Below are 16,358 nucleotides of genomic sequence, written 5' to 3'. Positions count from 1 at the left end.
TCCTCTGCATTTCCACACTTATGAAACCACTGTCTTCATTCTCTGTAACATAATGCAACTAGAATTATATCAGCCACCACAACAATCTTTTCTTTTTATCAGCTCTATGGCAGCAGCTCTGTCTCCCATCTGCTGTTATTAGCAGGGTAGCTCAAAAGAATTGTTTCTTTTCCACCTACAACAAAGGCCTGTACAGCATCAGGGGGGCCCATGAAGTTGTTGAAGTGATTCCTTGATGGCCTTTACTCTGTAAAGCATTGAAAAACCACAGTTCTACTAAAGCTGCTGTGAATATTCATTCAATGCCTATGGGTGAACATAGTTCACCAGAACCCTGTGTTCACACCGCAGCTCTAACTCTTCCACAGTTTTCCGTGTGAACAGATCAAACTTATGCACTGATTTAAAAAAACCCACCAAACACCACCACCACCAAAAAACCGATTTTCATATCTTGAAGGTACAGGGCCCTGAGGAAAATTTGTTAATATGGTGAAAGGCCTGAAAGGCCAAGCATAACCACTCAATGCTCCAGGAAGAGATTCCTGTTATTCTCCAGGAAGAGAGTGGCAAAGCCAGGCTGTCCCACTTGCAAAATGTTCTCTTTATTCTCTACATGAATCAGTTTGTATCTGCTGATAACCCACTTCTTTCCAAGGGTTTCAGGTTTAGGATTCCCTTTGATGCTAGACTCACTGCTGGGAACAGTAAACCATTCTAACTTTGATGGAGATACAATTATTCCCTATAGTCAGCTATTACATTGTTTCCTGTAGAATTTTTATTTATGTCACCAGTTTGCTTTGGGTGGTTTTCCCCCTTCACCCTTTCCAATTTAAATCATGCCAGTCACAAAAGTTACAAATCAGATAGCCGAAGAGGCGTGCAATATTTTCACATATAAAATGTGCATAAATGTGTCCTTCTATATAAGATGTGACTAGAGTGATATTAATGATCACAACAACCATCTTTTTCTTTCATCAACCTTCTTGGCAGCAGCTCTGCTTCCTGTCTGTGCTGTCACTACCAGGGTAGCCATGGTGGCAGCCTCTGACAGAGTCCTGAGAGCACAGAAACTGCCTGGCCCAGGGCTAGAGGTGCCGGGATCTGAACACATGTTGTGCCAACACTTCTGAAGGTCTCCGCCTGTCTGGAGCATTGCAGTGTTACATCAGGCAGCTCAGCCCAGTAATGGTAACCTGAGCTACCAGCAGCAGGGAGGCATCTGTGCTGTGCTTGGCTTAGAGGAGCGTCCGGAGCCTGTGACACTGTCTGACACTGACTGATTAAGATACAGGTACTGTGGCGCTGTCAGGAAAGAAGAAAGAGAACTTGCAGTGCTGTTGTTGCTCCTGGATCTCCAGCAGAGCAGCAGCCAGACACCAGTGCACAGCAGCATCGTGCTCTACCACCTTTTCTGGGAATTACTGGCTAGTCACCCCGAAAGCGATTAAGAACATACCATGTTTCTTATGCAGCCTGTTCCTCCACTCAGCCTGCAAAGACTGTATATCAGAGCTGATCAAATCCTTAAGACTGGGGAGGAGATTGTGACAGGAGGAGAAGAGGGAGATGTGAGAAGGACAGAAATATGAACTCTGTAACGAGTCGTATAAAGAAACCATTAGGAAGACAGCTGATGCATCTAACAAGACCAGGTCCTAACAGGGAGAGAAACAGAGCTACCCAGTTATGCTGCAGATGTGAGCTAATCTTCCTTTTCTCTGTTGTTTTTATTTGCCATCTTTAAAAACCACCCATTCAAATTTCTCCCTGAACCCAATTTTCTGGATATCCCTGAAGCTCACACTACACTACTGGTGGGAATGGTGTAAAGGATTACTTTGCCAGGCAGTCAAGGATGTGAGGCTAAAATTTTAGTTTTATTTTGTTTAATTCTTAGGGCTTTCCCCAGTACTATAACACAGGGGTTCCCTACGTACCTTTTCATCTCATCTTTGCTAATGTTGAAATAATTATTTCCCTTCTCTCTGAAGGTGATGCTGAAGCCCTCAGAAAAAGTAATATATGTGGTGTCCACACTTGGGGACAATCTTTAGTTCAGGCTTACATCTTTGGCTTTCTGGAGTCACCTCTCGTCCTTACAGCCCATGTAGGCAGGAAGGCAAACAAGAAAATAGAAAGTCTCATCTGTCATGACAAATCTGAGATCTCCGTAGACCTCAGATTCTCTTCTGCACTTGTGTGCCAAACCAGGGGTGTTTCTGTCCACTGTGTGGTGCCAGAATTGTCCTCATCCTCCGTGAAGCAGAGGCCAGAGAAAACTGGAAAGATTCTAAGGAGCCTTTATTCTCCGTCACAACTGGGCTGTTTTCATCTCTGCTTCCTTAATAAATATTTAGTGGGCAATTGATATTTTCCCTTCTGCTCTGTCTAACAGATCTGGTTATTGCTAGGGTCAGGTGGTTACATGAGCTAATTAATATTCACAGGTAGCAGTAGGAAATAAGTACAAAACTCCTCAGCCTTAATTACAATATCAGTGCTATCAAATTCCATGTGGATACACCTCCCACATCAGCTCCAGACAATTTCAGATGTGGATACTAACAGGATCCACAACATCTTTAACTCATGATCTTCTGTCATTACAATATAATTACTCTAATGCATCTTTACTGTGCAACACTTGCCAAAATGAACAATCACAGAGCATACAGTGTAATGGCAGGAGAGAGATGTTAATGTAAGCTTGCAGCATTTCTTCCAGCCCCATTATTCAACATTTGTGAGTCTTTCCTGCTTCCCTTCCTTTTCTATATTTACTTTATGAAACAATTATGTTATTCTAGCACTGAGAAGCCCCAGGTGACACTGAAATCCCAGTGGGAATCTAACATAGGAGTCAATAAAGTGGCAATAAATTGTCTCAGCTTGGATAGCTCAGTGGATATAGAAGAGGAATAGAGGAAGGTGAGTCAGGGAAGAACAACTGTATTTTACACCTTGCTGTGCCATGGGTGAGGATCTGGGCCTTGCGTAGACATGGAAAGGAGGTTAGGAGCAATTTGACAGAAAATGCAGTACTGGCTAATTAAGTTAGCAAACATCCCTCGATTAAGTGCTGATAGAGGTCAGATACAAAAGTCAGTAGGAGAGAACAGGGTAAGCTTCAAAGGGTCTTTGTGGCAAAGAGGTAAAGAATGAGCCAGTGGAATAACCTGTCAAAGGACGAGCCATGAAGATGATTTTAGTCTTTCATTTCTACCACTGCAGAAAGTGAAGAACAAAGTACACATTTTGAAGAGAGAAAATGGGATGAATTTTTGAAACTACAGAAGGATTTTTAAATGAGAACTAGCTGCAGACACATCTCACACTGCACCATGCAATGTACTCCTGTGTCTTCGCAGAGATTTACAAATCTCAGTATATCAATTTCATCAGTCCTTTTACTTTTCTTAAATGGCAATCATTTTAAACTGCATAATTGCATCTGTATTTGATTCATTTGGCTTTCTATGTGGTAACAGTCACTATGATTAAAACATACATTATCAAGACTCTGAAAAAGAGAGTTAAACTGGAACGGCATTACATTGTCACCTATCCAAATGGTAATTGGTGTTTAATTGTAGCTCTGCAAGCAAACACAGAAAGACCAGCAACAAAGAAACCTCTGCTTTGATTGAAAGCAATTAAGAGAGGAAAACCCAAGAGAGACAATATATGAAGTTTCAGGGAAGAAGCATTCCTTGCCTGAAATGCAAAGGCCCTTCTTGAGTCTGGGAGAGGTAAAGCATGGGAATAGTGCAGCTGTTTCTGGGAAGTTGCCTTTTGAAAGGAAGTGCAAATTAAGAGCTGCCAGACTGATTTTTATCTCCATGAATCATCTATCAAATTTATACTGTGTATGTTTGCTGATGTTCTGTAATATTCCAGTTAATTCTCTTGTTTACATATTAACTGTTTTGTGTCCCAGATGCTCATACAAGGATCATAATTTTTTTTGAAAGATGTAACCATCACTTTCAACAGTATAAACTATTGTTTTCCCAAACAGCTTTCCCTCTGTGCTTGGAGAAGGCTCAAAGAACCCCGGAAGAACTACTTTAGAATGAGCTTTTTCCAGCGTCAACAGACAGGGATATGGAGGAAGCAGTTCCTGAGACAAAGTACTTCCACAACAGTCACTTTGCATCTAAAACCAGGGAGTTTACCCTGAGTGATAAACTGGTTCCCAGCCTGATCCTGGACATGGAGAGATGGAGGGGAATGCAGTTTCAAATATGCTAGAAGGTAGCACATAATTCTGGATGCTTGAGTGCAGAATTTGGCTCTCTACTAGGGCACATGTATGAGAATAAGGGTAATATATATAATTCACAAAGAGAGGATGCAGAGTTCACATGTGGAACTGGACAGAGATTTTGAGAAAGGACAGGGTTTGTGGTTTCACAGGGCGTCATCTCTAATTATCAGGAAAGTTCCCTGATTCTGTTCTAGAATGGAAAAGGAAAATATTTTTATCTACTTCAACATCACACTGGCACTGCCAGATGATTCATAGGCTCTGGAGAGCACAGACATTACCAGCTCAGCACATTTGTATACCAATCACCATTTGTCATATGTGAGTACTTCCCATAGTCCTAAAAAGGGATTTGTTTTCTGTATTATTTGCAGAAAATATAACAAACTCCACACTGAACAGGAAAATAAAAACAGCACTTGATTGTTTTATTGAATATTTGCCTATTTACTTGCCAAAACTTCACTTTAGGGTTTTTTTTTATACTGTCTAATAAAAGGCCCCCCACAGCTGTCTTCTCTGTGGAGAAAAGCTGTCAACATCCAGTATAATTTTCTGCATATTGAGTAAAGTACTTGAAAGTCCCAGATCCATTTTAATATGGGAGCTGCTCTCCCATTTGTATGCAGCTAGAGAGAGTAGTTTTATCCTCATTTTAAAAAGCCATATGATGGATTTCTTTCTTTAAACAAATACTGTCTCAAACTTTTCTTTTTTCTCTCTCTTTCCCCCAGCATACACCTTTCCTCTCTTTTTAGTGCTGAAATCACTGCATAGTGCTGACATCTCACTCGTTATACATAAAACGATGCCAGCATCATCTCTTTTTTGTTGTCTCTGTGCATGATCTGCTGGAATAATTCCCAGATTAACTGTTTATTAATATAATTTTTGCAAAACAGTTGGTGAGGAAATTCCATTGCACTGCCTTGAATAAGGCCTTCACTATCACTTTCTGAATTTTCTGATTCTGGGAATTGACAGTTTCTAATCCCAGCCAAAGCTTTCTCCACTTTGTCACAAAGAGGTGGGTCCTACAACAGTCAGAGGCTAATGTTGGGTATTCAACACTCAGTATTCTTCCATATGTGAGTGCCAGATTCTCAAGTACTGCCAAGGAAGATGTGCCCTGATACAAGAACCTGCAAATGCAGCTTTTGCGTGGCAGGGGCACAGCACTGTCATTGCACCTGGACTACATGAAGGGACACAAGGAGGGACAAGGCACCAACCTGCAGCATTGGCCACCCTTGCTTTCCTGCCTACACACACAGGCACTACCTGTCTCTGGATTTCTGATAAAATTTGCTCACCACGTTACAGTGCTTGAATATTTGTTAAATGTGTGTTTTGAGAGCTTTAATTATTCTTATTTACCACAACAAGTGCAAACTCTATCCTAATTATATGCATTTCAGAGACTGTTTGAAGTGCTGTTAGCTCTTCCATGTTGGCAGGGGACAGGAGAGCGTTCAATGCAAACGTAGTGACAGTCCACAGCACCAGGCAGTTGTGCTCAGTCCTTCCTCAGCTATTAACTCTGAGGCAATGAAATGTTGTTGTTGTGGGTTGCAGGGAGCATGTTTAACATCCACAGCTATTTTTAATGATTCTGTCAAGAGGAAAGATTGCAGCTGTGAAGGCACAGGGAGATTCTGTGTTACAGTCACAAAGCTTTGAACTCTGCACACGCCATGACTGAACATACTCTACATATGTTTCAACACAGCCTGACACTACAAAAATCTAGTTAAAAAGCAGGATATGTGAATGTTATGGAACATTTAATGGCTCTATTGTAAACAATACACTACCAAGAATTAAGCGCCAAACATTATCAACCTCACGGTCTAGATACGCCACATCTCACAGGCTGAGAATGACTCCCTCAAACAACCTTGAGGTGGCAAACCCCAAGCACACAACTCTGGGGTTATGTTAGTAATTCAGTGTAAAACACATGATCCAAGGAGAGAGCACTGAGTAATTCCCCAGCCAGTGCTTGCAGATGCTTTCACCCACAATCAAGATTAGTGTTCCACATTACTGTTTTGAATGAGAATAGAAAAGAGGATTGTCAAATTTTCCAATGGCATTAAAATTCCATAAAGTTTACATTAGAAAAATAGTTTTGTTGTGATTATTTTGTCTGAAACAAATGGAACCAACTGTATAAATCTTGGATGAACCAAGGGAACAACCCGTGATGAAAACAGCAGAACTGAGAGCCTCAGCATTCCTGGGGTTGTTTCTCACCTACCAACAGAGTAGGAACTTTAAAAATATGGACATTCACTTAAACCAGCATCCCTGGAATTTGCAGTGACCACTGCCACTACTGTGGTAGCTTTCCTAGGGCTTCCAGGTTTCCCCATCGCTGGCTGGGTGGGGAGGAGGGGGTGGGTGGGGGGGTAGGGGCAGTTGTTCAAGTATCCAAATTCTTGAAGAGAGGAGTCAAAGGTATGGGAGCACTGGCTTGGATCACAGTTCTCAGAAAAGATGGGTTTCCAACTCTACCAAAGCCACCTGGAAGACATGTAAGCTCTGGGTTCAGTGCCTTGCTGAGCTTCAGAAAGCCTGCTAAGTGCCCTGGAGTTAGAAAAGGACCACACATTACCCCAAAAGTAAAACCCGGAGACCCACAGAATTTCTTGTGAAGTATTTTTGTGTTCAATAACTCAGCATTTTCTAATGAAGTTGGAAAGTTTCTGCCTATTTCCATCTGGAAATACATTATTCAGATGGACACGACACGTTTTGGATGACGTGAGAGTATTAAGTTTGACCTTCTTGCCAAATTCCACTCCAGCAGATAATTTCCTATGTATTTAAATCCACCTCACAACATTAACAGAGCACATTTTTTAGCTAACATTCTGTCTTGCAGCGCTTTTACTGTTAATTATTATCTGCATTTCATCTTCTGTGTAGCTGCTTTTCCCTGAGTTCACTGCTATGTTAGAGTGTGGTGTCTGTATACAAGTGAGTGGGAGCTCTGGGGGGCTGTGAAATCACTTGTGCTGCTGCAAGAACATCAGTGCTACATGAGGGATTATTTTTAGTCCTGGAGAAGTTTTGCATAGCAAGGTGCGATCCCACAAATAATGAGACTAGTCTGTATGTCGCATTATTTTATGCCATTATGGTGCATGACTGCATTACAGAGTAGCTGTTGTATTTTTCTGTCTCCTCAGGAACATTTATTACTACAATGAGGATCCTTCGCTGATGCCAATGAAGACCCAGGCCCCTATTGTGCTAGGCACTATAGCAACAGACAGTAAAAGGCAGTCCTTGGTACTAAAGACCTTCATTGCCAGAGATTCATCTTTTATTCTTCAGTTTACAGCAGCTGCAAAACAACTTGGATGAAGAATAAGAATTGCAATGAATAGGCTGTGGAATGAATTCATATGTATGTGGGAAACCCCAAGCCAGTAAAAAAATCGAGGGGTGTAATCCTGAACCAAGTGAAGTAACACGAGAACTCCCACAGATTCCAACAGGAGCCAGGATTTCCCCTGTCTGCTCCCACTGCGCCAGGTGCATCTGTGCACAGCACGATGCAGTGCAGCTGCTGCAGCTGGGGGGGTTTCTGCAGAGCTGGCTAAGAACAAGGTGCAGGCAGTAGGTTCACAAACTGCCTGGATCACTAGTCTGTCACAAAATTACCATGTAAGCTGAATGATTAATTATGGTCTACAATACTTCATGGTCTCCAGTGCAGGGGCTATTTAGATGACAGTGAACTCCTTAACATACTGTGTTTCTTGCCACAAATCCTTTCTCTAAGGGATACAGACTAGGAATATTCTTGAGGTACAGCTCATAAACAGCACATCCCCTATTCAGATCTTGCCGATGTCCTGTGTTATTATTTACTTAAATTGCATAGTTCCCCTGCTCTAACAGGAGACTCAGGTAACTTGATTTTTGTGTTTTGTAACTGATGCAATGCACATTAAAGCAGAGATAATAAAGACTTCAGAGATGCAGGTCTCTTTTCTGAACATTCTGACTATGAATGTAATATAATAGAGGTTTGAGTGATGCTCATTTTGCACCCCTGAGTTTATCATAAGATTAACAGTCTTTATTATTTTGCAAAACAAGCAGTAGCACCTCATCGAGGGTATAATCACCTCAGTCAAGAAACAAACAAGCTTTTACTTAATGTGCTAAAAATATAGTTGAGAAACCTTCAATCTCAAGCCGTGTGATAAAATAGACTGTGTTGACTGAGCAGATCAGCAGTTGATGCTGTTCAGGCTCCTTCACCCTAACAATGCCTGCCTTTTTCTCTCCCCACCAAATTTAGAGATGATGTCAGTACAGCCAACCCCAGGAGTTCAAAAATCTGAAGGCAAACTAAAATAGAATCACAGGATTGGTATCAAAGTCATGGAAGTTATTGAAACCAAAGCGTATGATTTGGAGGGTCAGCCTTTAGATTTTTTAATTCATAGGAGACAGTCTTCTCCCTTCCAGTTGTCTGCTCAGTTCTCCTGGCTGTCTGATATGCCCTATTTCAGAGTGAGACAACACCGGACAATGGGAAGCAGAAAGAACTGGGAATCTATTTAAAGTACATATAAAGCTCAATTCTCCACCATATGGAAAGCTTTAATCCTGCAAATACCTTCTCTGAATTCTCAGCTTCATTCACACAGGCAGCCCCAGGGAAGCTGTGGGGGTCCTCCTGTACCTGAAGTTTGCCACTTATATAAGTCACCATTGCACGTCACAAATGTTGGCCTGTGTCACAATATTAAGAGTTAGCTAAGAATTGAGAGATCTGTTGCTCAGTTTTCTCTGTGATCTTGGGCAGGTTCTGCTTCATTCTCTATCCCAGCTTTCTGCTCTTTAAAAAAGGAGGTAAAATTTATCTCTACAAGGTACTTGGAGGCTTCCAGACAAAAGATAATGAAATTCAGAAAATTAATACATTGTCTTTTTCTGATGTAAATTGATTTCTAGCTAACACAGCTGGAAAGAATGCTTAAAAATCAGTGAAATGTATTTCATAATTAAATCTCCTAATAAAACCAAACCATTAGAACTGGGCTTAACCCACCATGGATCAAGTCTGACTGAGCAGCCAAGAGAAGTAGAGGACTTCTCCATGCTGAGAAGACACATTTCTCATTTGACAAATTAGACCTATTGCAGCAGTTTCTGGGAGCCAGCAGTGAACTCATACAGGAGTTCATCAAGAGGTAAACATTTAGTTATATTTTTCCTACACAAAGTATCAGATTATTCTGAAATTAATTAATTTTATTTTTAAATTTAGTCTGAATGTAAGGTCCGATTTTTTTGAGGCAGCCCTAACATGTTAGGATGAAACAGTTTGTTAGAAAAGTACTCACTTAAAATAACAGAAGGCTTTCATCTTTTATTAAACATTAGAAATTACTAAAAGATACTACCTTAGAGTGGCTTAATTTAAAGAGGCAAACTGATGCATTTTGTTAATTAGACCATTAAAAAACTCATTTATGTGTAAATAAGTCTAGGTCATTAAATCTTAATGTACAGTGTCAAAGTAAAACCTCAATCTTCAAACTCTCTAGTTATGTTAATTCGTGGCCCTAAAAATTAATTAAAAAAGAATTAGCATCAAAGAACTTATTTCCCCCCTCCTGTTTTTAAAGAAAAAAGATGTATTTGTAGTTATAAAAAGGGTTATTTCTGCTCAGTCCTCCATTCACACATTCTCTTGGTCTACAAGACTACTTAAACTTGGATGTACAACACCAATAATTTGCTATCAGTGATCTGCATTTTTAAAGCCCAGCAAAAGATAGCTAGTGGTGATGCTGGCCCTAATTGTCATTGTAGCAACACCAGGCTATTTCAATGAAATCACATACTGTGAATTAATGACATAATAAGGAATCAAAAATGTTATTGGGCACAGCTGTAAAGGTAAGGCTAAAAGGTTGTCTCCTGTTGATGTTTGTGATTTTTGCAGTCCTAAAGTCATACTCTCAATTGTTCATAGCTTTACAAAACAAAAGGAAGTATTTAGATTGAAAGTCTCCAGGAAATTCCCAAGATTCTCAGGCTGATTTTAGAAAATTTCAGGAAAAAATGTAGAAAAATTTCTGAGAAGTTCAGCCACTTTCATGAGCAGAGTAAAAGCTATCCCAGGTGATTACAGGGAGATAAAATGTTTCTGGGGACATAAACTGGGAGAAGTTGTTGCAAAGATACTGAAGACAGAATTGAAAGAAACTGAAAAAGGGCAGGAGAGTGCAGAAGAAACAGAGGGCAAGTGGTCAAGTAGATACTGCAAGGGGAGACTTTGGATCCTGGACAACTGAAAAGAATGAGACTGGATTGAGGGCAGAGAAGAACAGGGGAGCCATGGTGGGATAGAAATGACACTGACAAAGACCGTAGAGAAGAGGAGAGAGGGACTCAAGTGCAGCAGCTCGGGTGAAATGGCCTGTGCCCGCTCCAGTCTTAAGAACAAATGCCAGGAATGCCAGAATCTCAACACTCGTGCAAAAACAAGAAGTAATTATCATGTATTTCCATACCTATAGGTAAAATTGTCCACATTATAGTAACTGGTGAAGATTCTTGCTTTTCCTTTGTATATCCTTTAGTGAACAGTCAAAATTCCTTTCTTTTACAGGTGCCTAAAATCAAGAGAATGCAGAAATGTGAGTTCTGTGCTCTACTAACCACACTTGTAATGGTGACACAACACTTGGGAAAAACCCAGAGATAGGAGAGTGAAAATCCCATGAAGGCTGTAGGGCTAAGGATGCTTTTGGGGCAGTGGCACTGACACAGGGTGAACTGTAAGGAGGAACTCCCATTTACACAGGTGCTGTCCAGCATCTGCAGGGACATTCTCTGCATCCAGGACAAGACCACATTTGCTTCCTGACTCAGTGATTGTTTGATACATGGACACATAGAAATCAGAGGGGGTTAAAAAGACAAAAATACTTGAGCTGTTTTGAGTCTTCCTAATTCACCTGAGCATGATAGGTGCCTGTCTTTGCCTTACAGTCAGACTGAATGTTTGTAGGTGACAACCTACCCCTGAGTGGATGGCTGATAAGGATCTTTCCACTGAAGGACTGCATTAATTGTGGTTGTTTCTGCACAGATACAACACATGTAAATTATTCATTATTATATATGAAACCTTATTACAGTTGTATAGAGGAAGAGATTGCTCCCACTGTACACATTCTTTGGAATTGTGTGACACGTGCACAGTCAAGCATGACACAGGAAAATCCATCAAAGAATATTTAAATATACCTTAGGGATGCACTAACTTTTCTGATGGTTTTACAGAAGGAAAACTAATTGCATCTGCATGATATAACTCTTTTATAAGGGTTGAGTCCATCAAGGCTTTTACTTTCTTCTTTGGTAAACACTTAAAACAGTCTCATTAAAGAAATTGATAAAAAAAGTCAGAAACAATTGAACGGTTTAAACACATAGAAATTTCTTCTATTTTAGCTATTTTTACTTTTTCTTACTGATTTTTTGCAATATCAGCAATGCATAGAAAATCTTGTCCTATCAAGGTGTCTTCAGAGTGGATAATAACAGACAACTATTCTCACAAAGACCTTACACCCTTTTCTAAGAGTTAAAATTAAAATCTAATTATATAATAACAGCGATTTCAAGATATGTTGGAATCACTAATAATTCTTCTTGCAAAGAAGAATTAGTGTGTTATACTATACACATTTGTTTTTACTAAGACTGAGGTTTTCTTCCTTAACTGTGCACACACAACCTGAATGCATTCATTCAATTTTAGAAAATTCTGTAAATTTTCTAGGCTGTTGCTGACTAGGGAATTCTGTTACTTAGTTTTCAGAAATTCCCAGAAAGAACCAAATAAATACTTCATTCTGACTTATTCATGACTTCTCCAGTTATCTGATGAGGCTACATGATGGACAGGCTGCAGTCAGTAGTTTGATGTGATCAAACTTGACACTGTTTTGATGTTTTCTTAGGTGGCTTTTTGACAAATTGTTCTGAATATACAAAATTCTATGTGGAGTCTTCTAGATTATATGATCTTGTTTAACAATTTATCCAAAAGAATATTTTACTGAGGTGATTTACTTCCCTGTTGGGGTGGAAACTTAGCATGATACTACTGATAATACTGATGTGTTTACAGACCAAATTTCTTACTTAGAACTGTGGAGCACTTAAATTGGAATTCTTTGCTCTCCTTGGACAGGTGCCGATTGATTCCCGTGGTCTTCCAAACAGATTGTAAATCAGGATAGTTGAGACTGACAACATTTTATTGGTCTGAGCAAGGGAAGAGTCAGATTGTTCTTTAGTCAGATTGTTCTTTGCCAAGCGATATGACTATGGAGCACCATTCAGATGTTTCTAAGTCTCTCACCACTTCACTATTGATAACTGTGACAGGATTTGTAATACCATTAGGCTGTTTGGCCAAGAGCAATTCTTTTAAAGAGTGTGACACTGAATATAGGCTTTGGCAAATGATGCCTTCAGTTAGAATGCATGAATGTGACAGAACTCTTCCAGAACCTTTTACAGAGAGTACATCTTGACCAAAAAGTGACAAAAGAGAAAATAGTGCTTAAACCTGTGCAACACAGCACTGAGGCAAGAAAATCTCTACTGAAAATGCCTTTTTGTGCAAGAATTGATTTCACTGCCATTTTTAGTAATGGAAGTCACAAGGAACCATTAAAATCAGGGGGAACTACAGAAGTATAAATCAGGTGTCATATGAATAACAAAGCTGTAAGATGTTGTTGGGTCACTTAGCTCTGCTCCATAGTTTTATTTTAGCTGTAACATTTATCAGCTTTGCTTGTCCAAGCTAACTCCTAAAATCAAAATATTTTCTGCAGTTTGGCAACAGCTCCTCTCACGCTTTATGTCTCTACTTTATATACCCATGAAATACCTAACTGACTATGAAATGACAGAAAAAGTAAGATGTGTTCTCTTTTTGTCATATTTCTCTGCCACATGAGATTTGATTGTCTGTATTATCACAACCACAAACAGCATTAGCAAACATGTTACCCAGCCTTTGACATGGTATCTGCCAGGGAAATCCATGGGCTGATTATTCTCTGCATAAAATATTTTTTTCTTTTTTTCTTTTTTTTTTTTTTCCCTAAATGCACTGGTCCTTAATGTCATGATGCACTGATTGCACTAAGCTGTGACAGGCAGAAGGTACCCCCAGCAGTGTATTCTGGTCCCACTATTTCCTGCTCCTCCCAAACAAATCCGCTCCAGGTTGAGAATCTCCGTGACATGAAGTGGTAAATGAGCCAAAGGAGTGTCACTTTATACCTTCTGAATCTTTATGGTCTTTGAGGTGGTTTGTATGTAAATCTTACTGTACATCTCACTAGCTCTGTCACCTTTTTATGAGCACACACAGACAGTCTATATATCAGTTGTCTTGACCAAAATTTAGAATAACTCTTTTAGAAAATAGAAACACAGCTCCTGGAAATTATCACTGTCATATCATCGTCATGTCACGGAAGGAGAACTAAAATAAATGAGAAGTTCCAGACTTCTAGTTATTGTACTGATCTCACTAGAAACTCAGGGTTTTTTTTATTTTGTTTGGTTTCTTTCTCTGTTTTGTTTTGGTTTGGTTTGGGTTTTTTTGGGGGGGAGGGAGTTGTTTTGTTTGATGTTTTTTACCTGCTTCTCTGTTAAAGAATACCCAACAAAGGCAGAGTTATTTTCTTGGGATTTTGTTCCTCTGGAAATAATTTCGTCTAGTAATAATTTATAATCTCTAAAAATACATCTCCAGTTGTGATCCAGTTTCTATTGTAATTGATGAAATTAGCATTAATACTGATGAAATTTATAACGTTTTATGTGATCATTGCTTCACTAATCACTATGTATTCCACTGCTGGCTGTATGAGAGATCATTAATATGCTATATGTATAAACATTAAGCTTAATGGAGTTAAATGATGATATGAAAAGGCAGAATGGCTAGTTAATGATCACACAAACAATTAGTACCCTTTCTTGGTAATTCACAAGCTGTTCTATGAGGAACTGCAGCCTTGCAGAGCAAAATTCAGTGCATCTCTTAATTACAAATAAGCCAGGCAGTTGTGAAAGCACAGACTACCTCTTAACCTCCTGTTACTATAGACTGTTTTCAAGCTTCTCAGCAAGGTTTTTCCTGGTGAAAAGGTAATTTAAAGGGAAATTTTTTCTGCTATCTTTATTGGTCACCTTAAGTGAATACTTGACTGATGGCACCAAGTCAAGTTTTACATTTAAGAGACACTTAATGAAAGAGTACATCAGTCTTAAATGGTCCTTAATTGGTTCGTGTGATATGTCTGTGTTGGTACTTAGTGCAAAATTGAATTTCACACTAAAGGCTTATTTCTACTAACCCTTAACTCATGCTGAGTATCCCTCTGTCCCTTGTGCATAGTCTCATTGATTTGGCCCAGAGTAATTGTCTTTCTCTGTTCTACAATTCCAAATTCTTTTCTCTGCAGTTTTTATAAAAGAACAAAATAAATTTTTTCCTAAATCATTTCAGTCCTTGGATTGAGTAAATTAATTCTAACATAACTCTACTATAAACTATAGAAAGCATCTATATGGATTAAAAACATTACATCCACTGTTTCCATCTTACATTTAGACTTTAAAATAACATTTTCCATCCTCCCAAATGCAACTCCCAATATTTCCCAGAAGTGGGAAACTGGCACATGAACTCCATAAGTCCTTTACCCAATATCACTATCTGTGGAGCGAATATCAACTGATTTTATTTGCCCTGTAGTTCTCTTGTGACACAAAATTAATATGTTTTTTAATTTTAAAGATGGGTTTCCTAGATTTCTTCGGTTACCACTGCCTTTAATTGAGTACCTACAGCTGTGGTATTGGATGTAAAATTTTAGTGAGATCATTATCCTACAAAATCTAAAGTCATGGCACATTTTCCAAGGTATTTCAATAAATACTAACTTTGGGCAAAACAGGTTTTTTGCTTCCTGGCCTAGTCTTTTTATATCTCACAGGTTAGTAGAACTCCTCTTTTGAATACAACAACTGGCTTTTGTACACATTTTTTTTTTAGTGATAAAGAACAGAATTTCAGCTGATAAATTCTAATTTGTAATCCCAAGAGCAAGAACCTTTTGTAGTGCTCCTGTACCTTCAGACCAAACATAGGATGCAGAAAACTCATGTTCAAAGCCCTTTTTAAAATGTTTTATACAAGTTCATTTATATAATCATGAATGTGATACTGGACACTTGATCTGAAGGAAAATGCTATAATGCTGTAATTTCCATAATGATCCCACAGGTCAGGCACTTCCCACAGGTCTGACAGGACCAAAAGAAGCCTGGACATTACTTCTTACAGCTTGACCTACTGTGCCACAGTGGATGTTTGACATTGCAAACAAAAGGCCACTTAACAGGCATGGCAGAGTGAAGAAAAGTCACCTCATCCTTCCCAGAACTCAGAGATGCTGCAACCTAGAGCCTGTGTATCACTGAAGGACACTACAAAAGGAAGGAAGAAAACACAATGAAAACAAGAAAAGAAAATCCTCGAGATGAGACAAAAAAATAGAAGCCTCTGGTTCATCAAGGAATGATTCTGTTCTTAGAAACATACTTGACATACATTTTCCTTAATATTAGAGATTGGATAAATTTATATTTTAAACCCTGTGTGGCTTTGAAGTTGAAATATTTGAAATGGTTCACTCCTGTTACAATGAGGAGAACTAGTCACTGGCACAGGATTTAAAACAGTTCCTGTCACAAAATCATCACTGCACTGGAAGAGAATTCCATGGCAAAAGTTATTTTGCAAGTTGCCATTAAGCACTATCCCTATGAGACAATGTCCATTGTCACCAAAACATTAACTGAGTGGTCCATCAATTTGACAATTTTCTTGCAAATCATCTTTACTAATCAATACCAAGAACCAAATTAATGAAATTTAAAACATTGAGTAGTTCTGGAGTTTCACATATGAGCAGCATTTAAATATCCTAATGATTCATCATTCAGT

The 16,358-nt window shown here is 39.1% G+C and overlaps 1 long non-coding RNA gene across 1 annotated transcript in view; it reads left to right on the top strand.

Annotated features, from left to right (window-relative positions):
• The window catches only part of LOC139677508 (uncharacterized), a 43,912-nt gene extending 35,676 nt beyond the window's left edge, over positions 1–8,236 (top strand). The window contains exon 3 of the long non-coding RNA XR_011698878.1: positions 7,471–8,236. This is a non-coding gene — a long non-coding RNA (uncharacterized lncRNA). The remainder of the gene's footprint in view (positions 1–7,470) is intronic.
• Positions 8,237–16,358: the final 8,122 nt, after the last annotated feature.

The sequence above is a fragment of the Pithys albifrons genome, chromosome 12, assembly GCF_047495875.1.
Source record: "Pithys albifrons albifrons isolate INPA30051 chromosome 12, PitAlb_v1, whole genome shotgun sequence".
Lineage (NCBI taxonomy): Eukaryota > Metazoa > Chordata > Aves > Passeriformes > Thamnophilidae > Pithys > Pithys albifrons.
The sequence above is the reverse complement of the archived record's forward strand: the minus strand, read 5'-3'. Positions and strand labels throughout refer to the sequence as shown.